The sequence below is a fragment of the Salmo salar genome, chromosome ssa03, assembly GCF_905237065.1.
Source record: "Salmo salar chromosome ssa03, Ssal_v3.1, whole genome shotgun sequence".
In the NCBI taxonomy this organism is placed as follows: Eukaryota; Metazoa; Chordata; class Actinopteri; order Salmoniformes; family Salmonidae; genus Salmo; species Salmo salar.
This window is the reverse complement of record NC_059444.1, coordinates 45,849,277-45,868,009: the sequence shown is the minus strand read 5'-3', so window position 1 is coordinate 45,868,009 and position 18,733 is coordinate 45,849,277. Positions and strand designations below refer to the sequence as shown.

Genomic DNA, 18,733 nt, shown 5'->3' with positions numbered 1-18,733 from the left:
ATGGTGGACTTTGTATTATTTATTGAAATGCTCATGAACTGTACAGCACAAGCAGAGAAGAGGTCTAACAAAATTGGAATGATTGTAAATGCCGCTGAACGTTTTTTGGTTCTTCATGATTTCACAGACGAGGCGGTGCAAGATATTCTGTTGGTGAATGTAGCCCCATCACAGGCCCCTGAGCCTGTGTAGGGATGTATTGTGGAGTGGACCATTTTTTTTTTTTGTGGACGTGTTGTATTTTGTATGATGTCGTGTTCACCCTTTTAACGGATTTATTTGTTTGTTTCTTATTCTACACTCCGTCCAGCTGGCGGCGGTAATGCATCAATGACATTGGATGCCAACCACCGTTAAACCCCATCGAATAAAAAATAAGAACTTGTCAATGGCATTAAAATCATTGTAACCTCGCAGCGGTGGTCCACCGCCACCTCCTCTCAAGAAACCGGTGTCGCTGACGTAAAGCCCTGTCTAGAACCCGGATGGAGCAGCCATTGGGGGAAGTGGACAGGGCCTGTCGCTAACGGAGGAGGGATCTCTGGAGTAAAACAAAAAAAGACCAAAAGATTCAACCGTGGACAAGTATTGTACCGGATCCAATAACAACATTCTGTGGAGATCTGGAAATAATATCCGGACTTGTTTACCTTTGGACATTCGGACCCTATAAGACCGAGACTTGAACTGTGGAAGTTGATCTGGGGATAGCTAACTACGTGTAGCGGAAAAACACTTTAGCTTACGTTAACTGAGCTGAGGACAATCGAAACCCGGGGCCCCAGATACATTATAGTGACCTGCTAGGCTCCGAGCGAATCCAGGGACTTACTTAATGAATTATGTCTGCCACAAGCATTGACCCTCAGGTAGGCATGACGATGCGTCTCGCCCGGCGGTAGCTAGCTAATCTGTTAACTAGCTAACATTAGCTAACTATTTACGTTTCAGACTTATTTTATATCTAACGTTAAGCTAGCCAACGCTTTGAAATTTGCCGGCTAGTTTGTTGTCAAGCAAGCCAAGTTGCATAGGTTGATACATTGTTTTTGAGGGGAAACAAGCTATTTGCTAGTGAACATTAGCTTGCTAGCTAACTTGTTAAGAAACCCGGTGTTGTTTAACGTTATCTAACCTGATAAAGTCACATTTAAATGGGTCATTGGTTAACATTTGAAGTTGGTTAAATATGTAACTAGCCATATCTAGCTAGGAAGCTAGCCATCTTGCAACGTTTACGTTGCTTGATTATAACTACCGCTAGCTAGTTAGTCATATTAGGCTATGCATTTAGCTAGAAAGCTAACCAGCAGATGGGATTCTCCCATAGTGTTACATAGCAACAACTTTTAACTAGCTAATGTTAGCCTTATCATGGTTAGCTAACTGGTCAGCTTACGTTAAGTTAGCATATAATTTGGCTAACTAGTTATCTAGTCCATGAAACTCCATTTGAAAGCCTAACATGTATGTTTGTTTCCCCCGGGCATGATGCAGAGATCAAAGGGACAAGCATCTAAAGGTAAGAATCATTGCATTTCACATAGGCCTATTTGATTGAAAAGCCTATCTCTAACCTGAATTAAAAACAACCATGTAGATACTCTTAGAAAAAAAGATTCTACCTAGAACTTAAAAGGCTTCTTCGGCTGTTCCTGCGGGGAACGCTTTAAAGAATCCCTTTGGGTTCCTTATAGAATCTCTTTGGGTCCATTTAGAACACTTTCCTCAGAGGGTTCTCCCACAAAGACAGCCTAAATGAGGGGCTCCCGAGTGGCGCAACGGTCTAAGGCACTGCATCTCAGTGCTAGAGGCATCACTACAGACCCTGGTTTGATTCTAGGCTGTATCACAACCGGCCGTGATTGGGAGTCCCATAGGGCGGCGCACAATTGGCCCATCATCGTTAGTGTTTGGCCGGGGTAGGCCGTCATTGTAAATAAGAATTTGTTATTCACTGACTTGCCTAGTTAAATAAAAAATAAGTTGACAGATGATCTTTAGTCAACTGCACCAAGTTACAGCTTTCCCCTTACATGAAGTTATCTGATCTAGACAGTGTAGGGCGCGATCTAGAGATACTTTTGGTCGCGTTGTGTATGTGGACACCTGCTCGTCGCACATTTCCTTCCAAAATCATTGCAATTCATATGGAGTTGGTCCCCCTTTGCTGCTATAACAGCCTTCACTCTTCTGGAAAGGCTTTCCACTAGATGTTGAAACATTGCTGCTGGGACTTGCTTCTATTCAGCCACAAGAGGTCGGGCACTGATGTTGGGGGATTAGGCCTGGCTCGCAATCAGCGTTCCAGTTCATCTCAAAGGTGTTTGAAAGGGTTGAGGGCAGGGCTCTGTGCAGGCCAGTCAAGTTCTTCCACACTGATCTAGACAAACCATTTCTGTATTGATCTCACTTTGTACACAGGGACATTGTCATGCTGAAACAGGAAAAGGCCTTCCCCAAACTGTTGCCACAAAGTTGGAAGGACAGAATCCTCTAGAATGTCATTCTATGCTGTAGTATTAAGGTTTCCCTTCACTGGAACTAAGGGGCCCAAACCATGAAAAACAGCCTCAGACTGTTTTTCCTCCTCCACCATACTTTACAGTTGGCACAGGTAGCGTTCTCCAGGCATCCGCCAAAACCATATTAGTCTGTTGGACTGACAGATGGTGAAGCGTGATTCATCACTCCACATACTCATGTCTATATATAGTGTAGTTTGGCTCGTCTAGTACCTTTTGCATGTCAGTTAGCTAAATAAAGGAATTGTCAGAAACCTAATCTACATAATTTGTTTGGTCTGAGTTAGTGAAAACAAATTCCATACTTTCTGGATGAGTTGACTTTGACATGGACACTTAGACAGGAGAGATTTATGCAGAACATATCCCCCACCCCCCACACACACATTTAGTGACTCACGGATTATTCACTGCTGTTATGCTGTGACGTTGACGGGTGTTGATTATGTTGTTGTGACTAGCCTTTAATTGTGTGTTAGACATTAAGAGGCTGGCAGAACAGGCTGGTAGTGACGCACAGGCCTTGGGGTCACAGCCTGATTCACTTCCAGGTTACTACTTGTTTCCCAGCAATGGCCAGAGAGGTATCCTACGAAGCAGGTTTGAGGAGTTAGCGAGGTAATTTAGGTCTAGTGAGTTCAACTCGGATATTCAGTCATATGAATGTGGCTCACTTTCTAGCTAGAGCCATTTCTATGGCAACGAATCCTTCAGAACTATCCTGCTCCAGTGCAGACTAACTCAGGGCTAACTCCACTGAATGAAATGACAGTGCCGCAAGTTGGGGACCAATGAAACTAGATTCCTTCCCTCTTGCAAAGATTGCGTTATCATCCCCTTCATTTGAGGAAGACTACTGATTAAATATTTAATGAAATGTTTTTGTGGAAAGAAATTGTAATGGGAAAATATTTCACATTACACATTTAGTAATTACAATACATTTTAAACTTCATGCATTGTATGTCGGAGTGGGGAAATAAAGTTTCTTGTGCATTGATAAGCACACCAAAGACGACATTACCAATAAGTAACAAAATAAAGATGGCACTTCTAAAATCCTATTTCGTGGGAGCTGGCATAGCCTACATACTTATCCCCCTGGTGTCTGAGCTGAGCGACAGTGTTAAGAAAGGCTGGCACGACCACTAAGCAGACTTCAAAATGCCCTTCACTAAACTGACAGTGCAGTGCCACTCACCTGTTATTGTTGAGAAAGGAATCCTTCCTCAATCTAACTACTGTGTGTTGTTGTTTCAGTGCAAAATGGTTCACTGCATCAGAAGGAGACGGTCCACGACAATGACTTTGAGCCGTACCTCACTGGCCAATCAACCCAGGTGCGTGACTGGCCGCAGGTGATAATGCTGACCAGTCTTTTATGGGATAATGTTTACAGTTTCTTATTATTCAATATCTGCACAGCATTTTTATGACTTTGAATTTACGTGGCAGTGTTTTGTGTTGAAGCTGCAGTTGGTAAGAGTTAAGTTACTCTCCATTTGTATAAATCGTTTTCAGTGATGGGTTGGTCTTTTATTTAAGGTCTTAGATCTTTGAATCAAGGTTTCACATTTCCCTAACATAGGCTAGGCCCCTCAAATTCAAATCTGGACCTCAATGCGGTTTTCACTGGATGGGATGCCGCTAATGTCAAAAGTGACTTTTCGTTGCATGTTTGGAAAACTTACACAGTAGTTTAGGAGAATTAACGTAGCAGGTTAGGAGAATTAGGTTAAGGTTAGGAAAACGATTAGGGAAAATGCAAAAATTCTCCCCCACCTGACTCGAACGTGCAACTTTTGATATCACTTTGATCTTAGCTGCATCCCTTCTAGAAATGACCCCTCGAAGCCATATCCAGTGCTTTTTAAAATTCTTTCCCTCTAATCAGGGACTGATTCAGACCTGGGAGACAAGGCATTTATTATCAGGTAAAAACAAAGAGGAAGAGGCGACATGAGTGACAACAGGTCCAGAAATCTTTTCTCCAGCAGGTGGCCTTTTGTTCACCAAGCGATGAGTTTTTGTATGGAGGTCAGTGTCGAATTTGGTTGAATGGGTTATATGATCGAATCATGGTTTTGTAATGATTAGGTTGTTACGAGTGTACTGGTATAAGTAGGACACGTGACATCCACCAACTTTGAGAAAATACTTTATATCGGTGTTGTGCCTGGTCATCACTAGTTACCACATCCACAAAGTCGTTAATCTTGCCTATTTCTACCATTTCTCTTCTTAAAATGTGATTTTAATCCTAACCTGAACCACACTGCTAACCTTATGTCTAATTTTAGTTTTCATACATTTTTACTATATAGCCTATTTTGACTTTGTGGCTGTGTTAACTAATAGAAACCTTTGCCTGTTCTTCTCACACATGTATCTGCCATCTCATTGGCTGGAATGGTCCCATCTGATCTTGCCGCCTCCCGACTACCATCCATTTTTGAAGAACTTTCTTTTCATTGTTAGAGTGGCCACTAAAGTATCTGGTCAATATGCATAATGAATCATCTCTGGTAGAAACCATCAGTACTCCGGACCTCGTAGGGTAAGATTTGAATACCCCTGAGCTAGTTTAGTTTATTAGGATCCCCATTAGCTACTGCACATGCAGCAGCTACTCTTCCTGGGGTCCGCATGAAATGTACAAATGCATGACAAAGTACAGAAAAGTTATAGACAAGAACAACATTAGATATTAATTTAAATTCAAAATGTTTTTTTTTCCTTAAAAATAAGACTGATATTTTGGAAAGACATCAAGAGACAACAAAAATACTATTAACACACTTCATATAGATTACATATTTGATATACAGTGCAGTTAAATGAGATGTTTAGAAAAGGAGAGATGCTGTGATACAATATATATTTTTCTATCAGTTTTTGTATTTTTTTATGAGCTTGCCTGAGTAACGTCTGGTGGCAGACCATTCCATGATGACATGGTTCTTTCAATGCATAACTGAGCGATGCATTAAATGTGTTTCTGGTAGAGGTTGACGGATTATGATTTTTCAACGCCGATACCAATACCGATTATTGGAGGACCGAAAAAAGCCGATACCGATTAATCGGCATATTTTTGATTTATTTATTTGTAATAATGACAATTACAACAATACTGAATGAACACTTATTTTAACTTAATATAATACATCAATAAAATCAATTTAGCCTCAAATAAATAATGAAACATGTTCAATTTGGTTTAAATAATGCAAAAACAAAGTGTTGGAGAAGAAAGTAAAAGTGCAATATGTGCCATGTAAAAAAAGCTAACGTTTAAGTTCCTTGCTTAGAACATGAGAACATATGAAAGCTGGTGGTTCCTTTTATCATGAGTCTTCAATATTCCCAGGTAAGATGTTTTAGGTTGTAGTTATTATAGGAATTATAGGACTATTTCTCTCTATACGATTTGTATTTCATATACCTTTGACTATTGGATGTTCTTATAGGCACTTTAGAATGGCCAGTGTAACAGTATAGCTTCCGTCCCTCCCCTCGCTCCTACCTGGGCTCGAACCAGGAACACATCGATAACAGCCACCCTCGAAGCAGCATTACCCATGTAGAGGAAGGGAAAAAACTACTCCAAGTCTCAGAGCGAGTGACGTTTGAAACGCTATTAGCGCGCACCCGGCTAACTAGCTAGCCATTTCACATCGGTTACACCAGCCTAATCTTGGGAGTTGACAGTCTTGAAGTCATAAACAGCGCAATGCATTGCGAAGGGCTGCTGGCAAAATGCACGAAAGTGCTTTTTTGAATGAATGCTTACGAGTCTGCTGCTGCCTACCACCGCTCAGTCAGACTGCTCTATCAAATCATAGACTTAATTATAACATAATAACACACAGAAATACGAGCCTTAGGTCATTAATATGGTCGAATCGGGAAACTATCATCTTGAAAACAAAACGTTATTCCTGTTACATTGCACAACCTTCAGTGTTATGTCATAATTACGTAAAATTCTGGCAAATTAGTTCGCAACGAGCCAGGTGGCCCAAACTGTTGCATATACCCTGACTGCGTGCAATGAACGCAAAATGACACAATTTCACCTGGTTAATATTGCCTGCTAACCTGGATTTCTTTTTGCTAAATATGCAGGTTTAAAAATATATACTTCTGTGTATTGATTTTAAGAAAGGCATTGATGTTATGGTTAGGTACAGTCGTGCAACGATTGTGCTTTTTTCACAAATGCGCTTTTGTTAAATCATCCCCGTTTGGCGAAGTCGGCTGTCTTTGTTAGGAAGAAATAGTCTTCACAGTTCGCAACGAGCCAGGCGGCCCAAACTGCTGCATATACCCTGACTCTGTTTGCAAGAGAAGTGACACATTTTCCCTAGTTAAAAGAAATTCATGTTAGCAGGCAATATTAACTAAATATGCATGTTTAAAAATATATACTTGTGTATTGATTTTAAGAAAGGCATTGATGTTTATGGTTGGAGCAACGTGTACCTAAGCGATTATATGCAACGCAGGACAGGCTAGATAACTACACATGGTTGATGATATTACTAGTTTAACTAGTGATTATGATTGATTGTTTTTTGTAAGATAAGTTAAATGCTAGCATACAACTTACCTTGGCTTCTTACTGCATTCGCGTAACCTCGTGGAGTGCAATGTAAAGCAAGTGGTTAGAGCGTTGGACTAGTTAGCCGTAAGGTTGCAAGATTGAATCCCTGAGCTGACAAGGTAAAAATCTGTCGTTCTGCCCCTGAACAAGGCAGTTAACCCACCGTTCCAAGGCCGTCATTGAAAATAAGAATGTGTTCTTAACTGACTTGCCTAGTTAAATAAAGGTAAAAAACATTTTTTTTAAATTAAAATTAAATCGTCCAAATCGGCGTCCAAAAATACCGATTTCCGATTGTTATGAAAACTTGAAATCGGCCCTAATTAATCGGCCATTCCGATTAATCGGTCGACCTCTAGTTTCTGGTTTGGATGCAGTGAAGAAATCCATAGGGGCGTGACTGGTGGCTTCAGAAAGTATCACTCCTTGACTTTTTCCACATTTGTTTGTGTTGCAGCCTGAATTTAAAATGGATTACATTTAGATTTTTTTGTCATTGGCCTTAACGCAATACTCCATAATGGCAAAGTGGATATTTTTTTGTACTTTAGAATTTTTTTTCTCTAATTTTATAAAAAATCAAAAGCTGAAATGTCTTGATTCTAAGTATTCAAGCCTAAATAAGTTCAGGAGTAGAAATGTGCTTTTGTCACATAAGGTACAATAACTCACTCTGTGCAATAATATTGTTTAACATTATTTTGAATGACTACCTCATCTCTGTACCACATATCTACAATTATCTGTAAAGTCCCATTGTCAAGCAATGAATTTCAAACACAGATTCAACCACAAAGACCAGAGAGGTTTTCCAAGGCATCACAAAGAAGGGCACCTATTGGTATATGGGTTAAAAAACAAAAAGCAGACCTTTGAATATCCCTTTGAGCATAGTGAAGTTATTAATTCCACTTTGTGTGGTGTATCAATACACCCAGTCACTACAAAGATACAGGCGTCCTTCCTAAATCAGTTGGTGGAGAGGAAGGAAACCGCTCAGCGATTTCACCATGAGGCCAACGGTGACTTTAAAACAGTTACAGAGTGTAATGGCTGTGATAGGAGAAAACTGAGGATGGATCAACAACATTGTAGTTACTCAGAGTTAAAGAAGGAAGCCTGTAGAGAATTTTACAAAAATCCAAGGGCATTAAAGTAATACTGCAAAAAATGTGGCAGAGCAAAACTTTTTGTCCTGAATACAAAGTGTTACATTTGGGGCAAATCCAATAAAACACATTACTGAGTACAACTCTCCATATTTTCAAGCATAGTGGTGGCTGCATCATGCTATGGGTATGCTTGTAATTGTTAAGGACTGGGTAGTTTTTCAGGGTAAAGAAGAAATGGGAAAGGGCTAAGAACTGGCAATATCCTAGAGGAAAACCTGGTTCATTCTGCTTTCCACCAGACACTGCGAGATGAATTCACCTTTCAGCAGGACAATAACCTAAAACACAAGGCCAAATATACACTGGAGTTGCTTACCAAGAAGACAGTAATTGTTCCTGAGTGGCATTGTTACAGTTTTGACTTAAATCTACTTGAAAATCTATGGCAAGACTTAAATGGTTGTCTAGCAATGATTAACAAACAATTTGACAGAGCTAGAATCATTTTTAAAAGAATAGTGGGCAAGTATTGTACAATCCAGGATGCAAAGCTGTTTAGAGACTTACCTCAGACTCTCAGCTGTATTCACTGCCAAAGGTGACTTTGTGTTGACTCAGTGGTGTGAATACTTATGTAAATTATATTACATTTTTGTCATGGGGTGTTGTGTATATTTATTATGAAAATGTATTTAATCCATTTTAGAATAAGGCTGTAACATAACAAAGTGGAAAAAGTGAAGGGGTCTGTATATGTTCTGAATGCACTGTATATGGTTGAGATTATTATTTTAATCCATTTGAATGTAGGCTGTAACACAACAGAATGTGGAATAAGTCAAGGGGTGTGAAGACTGTCTGAAGGCACGGTATATTATTCACCACCTGAGGAAGTGGGAACTCTACATGATATTGTTGCTATATAGCCATGTAGGCTACTTGATGTAGGCCTATTCACTGCAAATGGCTCGCTGTGCTCCGAGAGCGCATCAAAACCATACTACAGCCTACTATTCACTGCAAATGGCTCGCTGTGCTCCGAGAGCGCATCAAAACCATACTACAGCCTACTATTCACTGCAAATGGCTCGCTGTGCTCCGAGAGCGTATCAAAACCATACTACAGCCTACTTCGGGTGTAAAGTCGTGGCATGAACTCAATATTAAGAGATGATAGATAAATTACTCACAGAAAGCTGTGACACTCCTCTCTGTAACTACAACTACAGTAATTGCTTTGAAAACTGTATTTTTTCCCCCGCAATTCCTTTTTTTGAGCAACGGTCATATGCTTGATGGTTTCTACCAGAGATGATTCATTATGCATATTGAGCAGATACTTTAGTAGCCACTCTAATAATGAAAAGAAAGTTCTTCAAAAATGGATGGCAGTCGTGAGGCGGCAAGATCAGAGAATACATCTCTCCATCCTCCGTGTGCACAGTGGGGAGAGAGAATGAGAGTGACTCTCTCACACAGCATCTGACAGCGAAACCGGGACATGCACATACTTTCATAACAGGGATCAACGTAATACATTGGCTATTTCTGTTGACCAAATAATGGTTTTAGAACAATCTACAGGAACGTACCACATACGCAAAATGATGACATATGCAAAATACTTCTATAACAGAAAGACAATATAAGTGTCTGTAATTTTCGTTTTATTGTTCCAGCTCCAGCCTAGGCCTACATTTTACAGTTGGTTTTCACAGTGGAGTGGAAATTCTAGGTGGATATTTATAGTAGAAGAAAGCTCAGTATCAAGTATTGCATATTATGATGACGTAGGGCTGGGCAACATGACCAAAATATCCTATCATGGTATTTTCTCCATTCTGATTGTTTTATACTGTTCAACTTCAACCTAAAATAATTTCCTGCATTTCCACCCAATTTCTGCATTTCCTGCACTCATTTGAGATCATTTCCACACTGCCACTATATGGGCAAAAATACTAGGCCTTATTTGTAACCAAATGTTGCAATTGCAATTTGACTTGTGAGTCATAGCAAAACACTTGGGTGACCTGTTGGAATCATGGAAATAGAATGATTATTATAAATCTATAGTTAGAATATAATAGTGGACACTTTGAACACAGTGTTTGGCATGACAATGAATGAAAATGCCAGGGAGGACTTATTGTGACAGGGTAGGAACCAAAGTGTTGACAAGGGTTTACTAGGGGACCCTGTAATCTTTGGCTACATTGAATGTGGCGCTATTCAGCTGTACCTGCGCCATAACTCCTGGATTTTTCATCCTATAATTTGTTCTATATCTTTTTAAATGTTGAGCCAACATGTTTTCATCACTTGTATTTCAATAACTGATCAAAACTCATTTTCTCCTGCTCTCTCTTGTCTCTCTGCAGCAGACAGAGTGAGCAATATGTGTGGAACATCAAATCACAGTATTGAATCGCAGTACATATAGAACTTGCACCTAAGCATCGTCCCTGACAATTCCCAGACCTATATTTTTCTCCATTTACTACCTGAGTGTTTTGTGAACAACTGTTTATTAGTGTTGCATAATGTTAAGCAAACACCAAAAGACAAATGGAACATATTTTTACGTCACTGTCATAGATTATTGATGTCATTGTTCTACCTCCACAGAGCAACAGCTACCAGTCCATGACTGACCCCTACCTGTCCAGCTACTATGCCCCCTCCATCGGCTTCCCCTACCCCCTCAACGAGGCCCCTTGGTCCACCGGAGGAGACCCCCCCATCCCTTACCTCACCCCCTACGGACCGTTGAGCAATGGAGACCACCACTTTATGCCCGACACCATGTTTGGCCAGCCTGGAGGGCTTGGTAACAGTATTTACCCTCATCGTTTTAACTTTTTCCCTGAGAACCCGACCTTCTCCACCTGGGGCACCAGTGGCTCCCAGGGCCAGCAGACTCAGAGCTCATACGGAGGTAGCTATAGCTACCCTCCCAGTTCCCTGGGGGGGCACCCTGGTGCCTGACAGCCAGACAGGCTTCCACAGCGACACCATCAACAAGGCCCCAGGCATGAACAGCCTGGAGCAGGGCATGGTGGGCCTAAAAATCAGTGGTGACATCACAGGCCAGGGGTCAGGGGTCAAGGCTGTGGGCTCTGTGATTGGTGGACTGCCGGCGGTGGCGCAGGGGAACGGGGGTTCGCCCATCGGTATGCCCCTGCCCAAGCCCACCTCATGGGCGGCCATTGCCAGTAAGCCGGCCAAGCCCCAGCAGCTGAAGGCCAAGATGAAACCAGGCATGTCCAGCCCTGGGGGAGCCCTGCCCCCTCCGCCCATCAAACACAACATGGACATCGGCACCTGGGACAACAAGGGGCCTGTGAATAAAGTGGCCCAAGCCCCCATGCAGCAGGCTATGAGCATGCCCCTTGGTCACCCCATGCAGCAGAACCCCATGCAGCCCCCTCCCCAGTCCCTGGTGCAGCAGCAGATACAGCCCATGGCCTTACAGCACCAGCCCCCCCAGCACCACCAGCCCCCTCAACCCTACCAGAACCACACCCAAACCCCACCACCCCAGACCCGCTGGGTTGCCCCGCGCAACCGTAACTTCGGCTACGGGCAGGTAGGGGCCGGAATGGATGGTGGCAGTATGATTGCCGTAGTTGGCGGGGGTAACGGTGCCCCCGTCGGTTCTGCCACTATGGTACCCGGTGGAGCAGAGAATCACCCGGTGCTGGAGAAGCTGCGTGCAGCTCACAGCTACAACCCTAGGGAGTTTGAGTGGAACCTGAAGAACGGCCGCGTGTTCATCATCAAGAGCTACTCTGAGGACGACATCCACCGCTCCATCAAGTACTCCATCTGGTGCAGCACTGAGCATGGCAACAAACGCCTGGACGGGGCCTTCCGCGGCCTCAATTTCAAGGGACCCGTCTATCTGCTGTTCAGTGTCAACGGCAGTGGGCACTTCTGCGGCGTGGCAGAGATGCGCTCGCCCGTGGACTACGGCACCAGCGCTGGCGTGTGGGCGCAGGACAAGTGGAAGGGTAAGTTTGATGTGGACTGGCTGTTTGTGAAGGACGTGCCCAACAGCCAGCTGCGCCACATCCGCCTTGAGAACAACGACAACAAGCCGGTGACCAACTCCCGAGACACCCAGGAAGTCCCTCTGGAGAAGGCCAAGCAGGTGCTGAAGATCATCAAGGGTTACAAGCACACCACCTCCATCTTCGATGACTTCTCCCACTATGAGAAGAGGCAGGAGGAGGAGGAGGAGGTGCGCAAGGTGGGTTAGATACACTGGTCTGGCTAAATCCAGTCCATCTACTCCTAGGCTTTATGGATGCTAAACAACCTCCCAGAAAGTTGTATTGATGTTTACCTGTTTCAAATGCTGTCTTTTGTTGTTGGTAAAAGACATTTGATTAATTGACATTGTTTTGTCATTTGTTATCATCTTGGTGAATATGAAAATGGTATGCCTATCATGATCAGTTTAGAGCCCATCATATCCCTTCAATAGATGTTCATAAGAAGTTGCTTTAGATCTATGCAACTGTGTGCTTGACTGACACCTCTTCTTCTCTCACTCTACTCCTGCTGTCAGGTCTTTGAGCCACCTGCACCCATCCAGAACCGAACTCGACTGGATCAGGTACATGTCCAGTTTCCCTATCTCTTAACTGTAATCAATGTTGGTGACTGTTGTGGTTTAGATTTATTTAATGGAGTGTTATTTAATGGATACTTCTTGAATGTTATTCATATCCTTCTCTTGTCTCCCCACAGGAGTGCCAAAACAGGAGTAAACAACAGTAGAAGACATTTATCCTTGGCTTGATCAACATTTACACTAGGACTTATGATTTAAAAGACAGAAGAATTTATTTGAAAAAATAAGTCATTTTTTTATATTTAATCCTGGTGAATTTCTGCCACCACCGTTAAGACTTGCGCTTGGTGCTCCAGGTACCACCCACCACCTCTTGTGCAGGGATAACAAGCTGATTTAATGTATTACCTAGCCACCACCACTGCACTGTTTTAGTTCTGATTGACTTAGATTTTTACGTTCTCTCCGTCATGTACTCTTTCTCGTCAGACTGGGTTGGTTTTGACCTTTCCTGCCACCTTCCTCCCTTCTCTTGCTCAAATTGAATCAGAGTTTGACAGCACCAAGGAGAAGAGAATGTCTGCCACTTTATATTTCTGTACAATCAGGAACTACCGTGTCCTGCCCCTGTTTGTCCATTGGGGGGCGGTGTTGCCATTCTTCAGAGGTTGAACTGTGCCAACAGGGTTGGAGGATCCCAAAGGCAACATTTTCGGACTTGGAACTGTGTGCGATTAATAATACTTCAATGGTTTATCTATTTTTCATTCAAGATCAACAAAGTCTATATTTTTTGGCTTACTATTGACAATTTTCAGTTCAGAAAGCTGCTTTTCTGGAGCCTTAATATGTTATTTTCTAGTTATTGATGACATGTCAAAAGAACTGCTCTTTAACTGACAGTGCTGGAGAAATCAGGGATAGTGTGAAGTCACAGACTCTGGACATTTCACAGGAGGAAGTGCAAAGGCCTCTGGGAAGTAAGTAACTGATGTGTGTCCTCCAGGATGATGGAGCTCTCACCATCTGAATCCAAAATTGTACAATTTTACATCCCTCATACCCCTCCACTTTGGTTTGTTTTGATAAATGACGGTTTTGTATGTTTCATCATTGGGAGATTCTGTTAACGTATTCAAGCCAGTCTGAGAGAAATGTAGCATTCACCATTTTAAAATGATTTTTTAATTATGTGATGTAACTGCTACATATGAATGAATTGTTTGTTTGCTCTTTTTGGGAAAATCACTTCGGTTTATTGTCCGTTGGCCATCATTTTGTCTTAATCCTTTGTTTTGTTTGACTTTTTTTGCTTCTGAAAATGTGGTTTTGCTATAAATCCAGGGCTCTATGCTGACTTCTTATTTTTATATTTTTTACAAGGATCACGTGTGTGCTTTAGTTGAAAAATGTAGGAGCACACAAAGAAATTATTTAGGAGCACAATGAAAATATTCTTGAAATAACAAGCCGTTTCTTTGTTGTAATGGTGCAAGCATGACGGTCATGAATCTGCGCTCAGTGAGTTCTCTTTGGCACCAGGCGCTGCGGTACAGTGAAGTATCATTGCAACAGCTATCATCTGGGGGACTTTTCTAAGTGCACTGGTGCTCCTAAATAACATTTACAGGTCGCTCAGTAAAATATTTAAATAGTTGCACTGTAAAGCCCTGAAATCTATAATTTCCTTTGTAATGCTAAGCTTTAACTTAGCAGCATATAGTGATGGAGAAAGCCTACAATGTATAACCTGAAAATAATGTAACTGATTTTACTATCAAGAGTAAGAAAAAAATAAGAACGAAATATGGTTTCTGTGTTTTTTGTTGTTGCTGAAAATGTGTGTGTGCTTTTAGAATGGAGTCCTTGATTAATATATGGAAGGAAGTCATTGGTATCAGGAGTTATCTATCCATAATTGATTGGGTGTTGAACATTGAAAGTATCTCTCTAATTAATAGCCTACAATGCGTAATCATGCAGGCTGGCAACAGGTTAAAGCTGGAATCTGCATTAGGTGAAACAGCGCCGCATTTGCTATTGTTTTGTTTATGAAAGGAGGAGCGAAGCATCCAGCAGCACCTTGATAAAATATATATCACCATGGACCAGAAGAGTATGTACTATCGTGGGTGCAATGATGTGCATTGATGTATGAGGGGAAACAACCCGTGTTCATTGTTAGAAGTAATGTATTTGTTTTAATATCGCAAAAGGACGTGGCAGTTTCACTGCTCCGGATTCCAGCTTTAAATACTATACAATCCTTTGAGTAGTGCTTACTGCTTTTCAATATTTTCTGTAATTTTATGCCATGTGTCTTGGCCAGAACAGAGTGCTAATGAAAGTAATGACATGGATGTGAAGGCTGTCACTCACTGTACATGAGCATGAACTCATCTCTTGTGTTCATGAAGTTGTGTAACTTGCAATGTGCGTGGATCAGTTCCAGACTTGCTGGATGTGTGGTGCTCGATTGTGTATGTCACCACAGTCCCTTCTCAGATGTTGGTTTTGTCTGTACTCTGTAGCGTAGCTGCCCCTTTACCTGGCCAGTGTAGTGTATAGTCCTCGTATGATTGGAGACATGACCTTTGACCTTATACAGGGGACACCCTGGGTGCATCTCAATTTAGGGAGAATCTCAATTGCACACCCCTCGTCCTCTTTTTGCCTCAAAACCCATTGGAGAAGGTCAGAGGGGCGGGACCTATGGGTTTTGAGAAGGAGATGCCGAGAGGGGACTCTAGGAGTATGCAATTGAGATTCTTCCAGTCTAAAGTGACTGACTTCCTCTCCTTGATCTGCACTAATGTGAAAACAGTGTTAAAGCCATATGGGTGGATGCCTTACATGGTGTTTCTTTCATCAGTCCTCTTTCACACCAGTATAGATAAAGGAAAGAAGACAAGTGGAGAAAGCTACTTTACCCTATAGACATGCATCACTGTTGTCTTTCTTTTGGTCAAGAAGCATGGAATGGTTGTGATGCCTATAGTTTAGTTTAGGACTTACATGCACGTGTCAAATTATTTGCTGTAAGAAGGCCATGTTTGTGGTTTTAAAATAAATTATATCTACTACAGAATAATGAAATGAAATAAAAAATATTAAAAGGAATTATCATCGTATAGACTTGCAAGTAAACCACTATAGCTATATCAGTGGGAATAACCTGTAAGGTTTTTAAAACCTGATCTTATTTGATTTTTTCCTTTAGAAGAAATCAAGCCTTAATAAACTATTTAGCATCAAGCACTTTGTCTTCATCTCATTACTGTTGACCATTCTGGAGAGACATTTTTTATTTAAAACATGACAGTGAATGTTTTTGGTTTTTTTTACAGAAAGGGCCTGTCTCCAAGAGCTGTGTTGTATTGAACTGAAATCAACTGGGTGATGATTTTGAACTGGCCATTATAATGACCTAAGTGGCATCCTAGAATTGCATTTTCATTTCAGGCAAGAATTTCCAGTATATTGAATCATGTTTTGTTCTTGTTGGACATCTATGCCATGGTCTAGGTGTCTACTTCATAACATTCTGATGCAGAACCATATGAAGACAATTTGACTAGAATGAGAATGTATGCGGAGCAGGGTTGGGGGTCAGAGCCATTTCAATTCCAGTTCATGCAGAAAGTAAACCCAATTCCAAATGTTCCTCATTGAAAAGCATTGAATTGGAAAGGGAATTGGAATTAAAGTGTATTTTCTGAATTTACTGGAAATTAAATGGAACCCCAAACCTGATGCAGAACACGTGATGGTAAGTAACTCCCTTGTCCGGGACAGTAGGCCTACATTTCCACGGACACTAATGCGTTATTTTGAATAGATCAGTAGACCTATAAAATAAGTCAGAAAACAGCTCAGGTCAAGCCCAAGTACATTTTATTGAGTGATAAAAGTATATTCACGCAGTGGTGACCTGTCATTCAGGGGGAAAAAATGTTTAAAAAAAAATTGGGGTGGGGCTTGCCTGTTTTATGTGTTATTTTGGCATTAATACGTGTCACATATCAGTTTGTCAACAATGTAAAAAAATATATATCATTGAGTTAATAAAGCCACATACAAATATGTTCTCTTTTTGGTTTTCTTTAGTAAGGCAAAATGCAGGTGTTTCAGTCTAGCTCAGGGATTTCTGTGGTGGTGGGGCAAGCCAGCGGAAAATATGGAGCGTTGCGCCGTGATTGGTTCAGTATTCTGTCACTCATGGGGACACTACGTCACCGCAAGCTTAGAGCTCTAAAATAAAATTCTATCCCTTTGGGTGATGACATAGAACACATTAGAAGTTACATTACATTACATTACATTACAGAAGTTAACATCCAAGAAGGCTCAAGGTCATTGGACACAGATAAAATGACGTCAGATCACGTTATACGTACAGTAGCTTTGATTGGACTGATCATGTCAACATCATACTTTCAAAATCTTAGCTAGCAGACGTCATCTTGAATCAAGTCGACAATATACTGGCAAATTATTTGTAATCCTTGTCATATGAAGAGAAATAATGAAGAGAAATTCTAGATAAAACGTATCAATGCTCATCAACCATTGGACATAAACATTACACAAGTTGGAAATCTCAAAATCAACAATGAGTGGTTTGGAAGGATTCAGTGGCTAACTGCAAGCATTGTAAAGCAATCATTAGTCTGCTATTCAGTGGAGTGGCTGTGTGGTCCCAAGTCTAAGAATAATGGTCTATTTTCCTAGTTTTAAATTATAAACATGCTGTCAATGAAGCATTATTTATGCTGCGCTCAAAACAACTGTTAACTCTTTACTGCAAAATCGGACTTTGGTGAGTTCAAGACAACTGGGAACTCAGGAAAAACGAGCTATGACTGGGAAAATACATTTTGAATGGTCATCCAACTCGGAATTGTAAATCGGGAACTCTAGCCTCTTTCTAGAGCTACGACTTGAAGATCACTGACCTCATCATGATTCAACTTTTTTTTTACTTCCCAGTTGTCTTGAAAGCACTATAAATCCAGAGCTTGCCAGACTTTGATGAGAAATTTTGATGACAAAATTTGCCCACGAAGGACCGTCTCGCCACCTTGCTGTTTAAGTGAGCACAGCACAACAAGGTGAGTCCAAAAAATGTCTTGTATGCTGCTGCATAAATGATGTAATATGGAAGGGAGATATGTATACTGTAGCTAAGAAATCAATACTAAGTGCATGTTGTGTAGTAAGCTGTTAGTAGCCCATTTCACCTACTGTTCTGAGTTGGTGGTGGACATGTGGCATATTGTCTGTTTTAGAGAAATGTAATCATCTAATATTGTAAGAGCTTTCATTGTCTGCTTATATGCCCCCTTACATTTATCCTACAGTTCTGACTTGGTGTACAGGGAGAGTACTGTAAGAATGGCCCATGTTCTGAATTATGTCACTGTACATTTCAAAAGTGCTGAACAAATAGTTATATTGACTACATCAGTCCTACCTCACTCATTACTGTGTTCATCTAAATTACGGATTGCCTCTTATCCGCTTGTCGTCCCCTTATGCCATAGTTTGTACATCTCAGTTGTCAGTAGAACCCACATTTGTTTAAGCAAGTCAGCAATATCAGCTATGTTTTTTAAAAGGCAGTAAATGAGGCTGAATGAACTGTTTCGCTGCCAGACAAGGCTCTGCTGATAGCCAGGTGTAGCAGTGGTAAGATGTTGGGACTGCTGTTGGGACTCTGCTGTTGGGACAGCTTTATGTAGGCCCTAACAGTTTGTGGGCACCGTTTGTCACCGTTATAGTGCAATTAATGTATTGTTTAGTGTTGTGAAGTGGCTTTGCTGGCATGCATCCCACTTTTTTTCGGGGTTGCCCCACCAAGATTTACATGCTAAAATCAACACTGTATTCACGCGATGTACGTTTATTTAGT

The 18,733-nt window shown here is 41.3% G+C and overlaps 1 pseudogene across 1 annotated transcript; it reads left to right on the top strand.

Moving 5' to 3' along the window:
* Nucleotides 1–405: 405 nt before the first annotated feature.
* On the top strand, nucleotides 406–16,077 carry LOC106600546 (YTH domain-containing family protein 1-like; annotated as a pseudogene). The gene is made up of 6 exons (XR_006769143.1): nucleotides 406–869; nucleotides 1,498–1,522; nucleotides 3,786–3,883; nucleotides 10,872–12,495; nucleotides 12,817–12,864; nucleotides 12,999–16,077. The product of XR_006769143.1 is annotated as a YTH domain-containing family protein 1-like (transcript).
* Nucleotides 16,078–18,733: the final 2,656 nt, after the last annotated feature.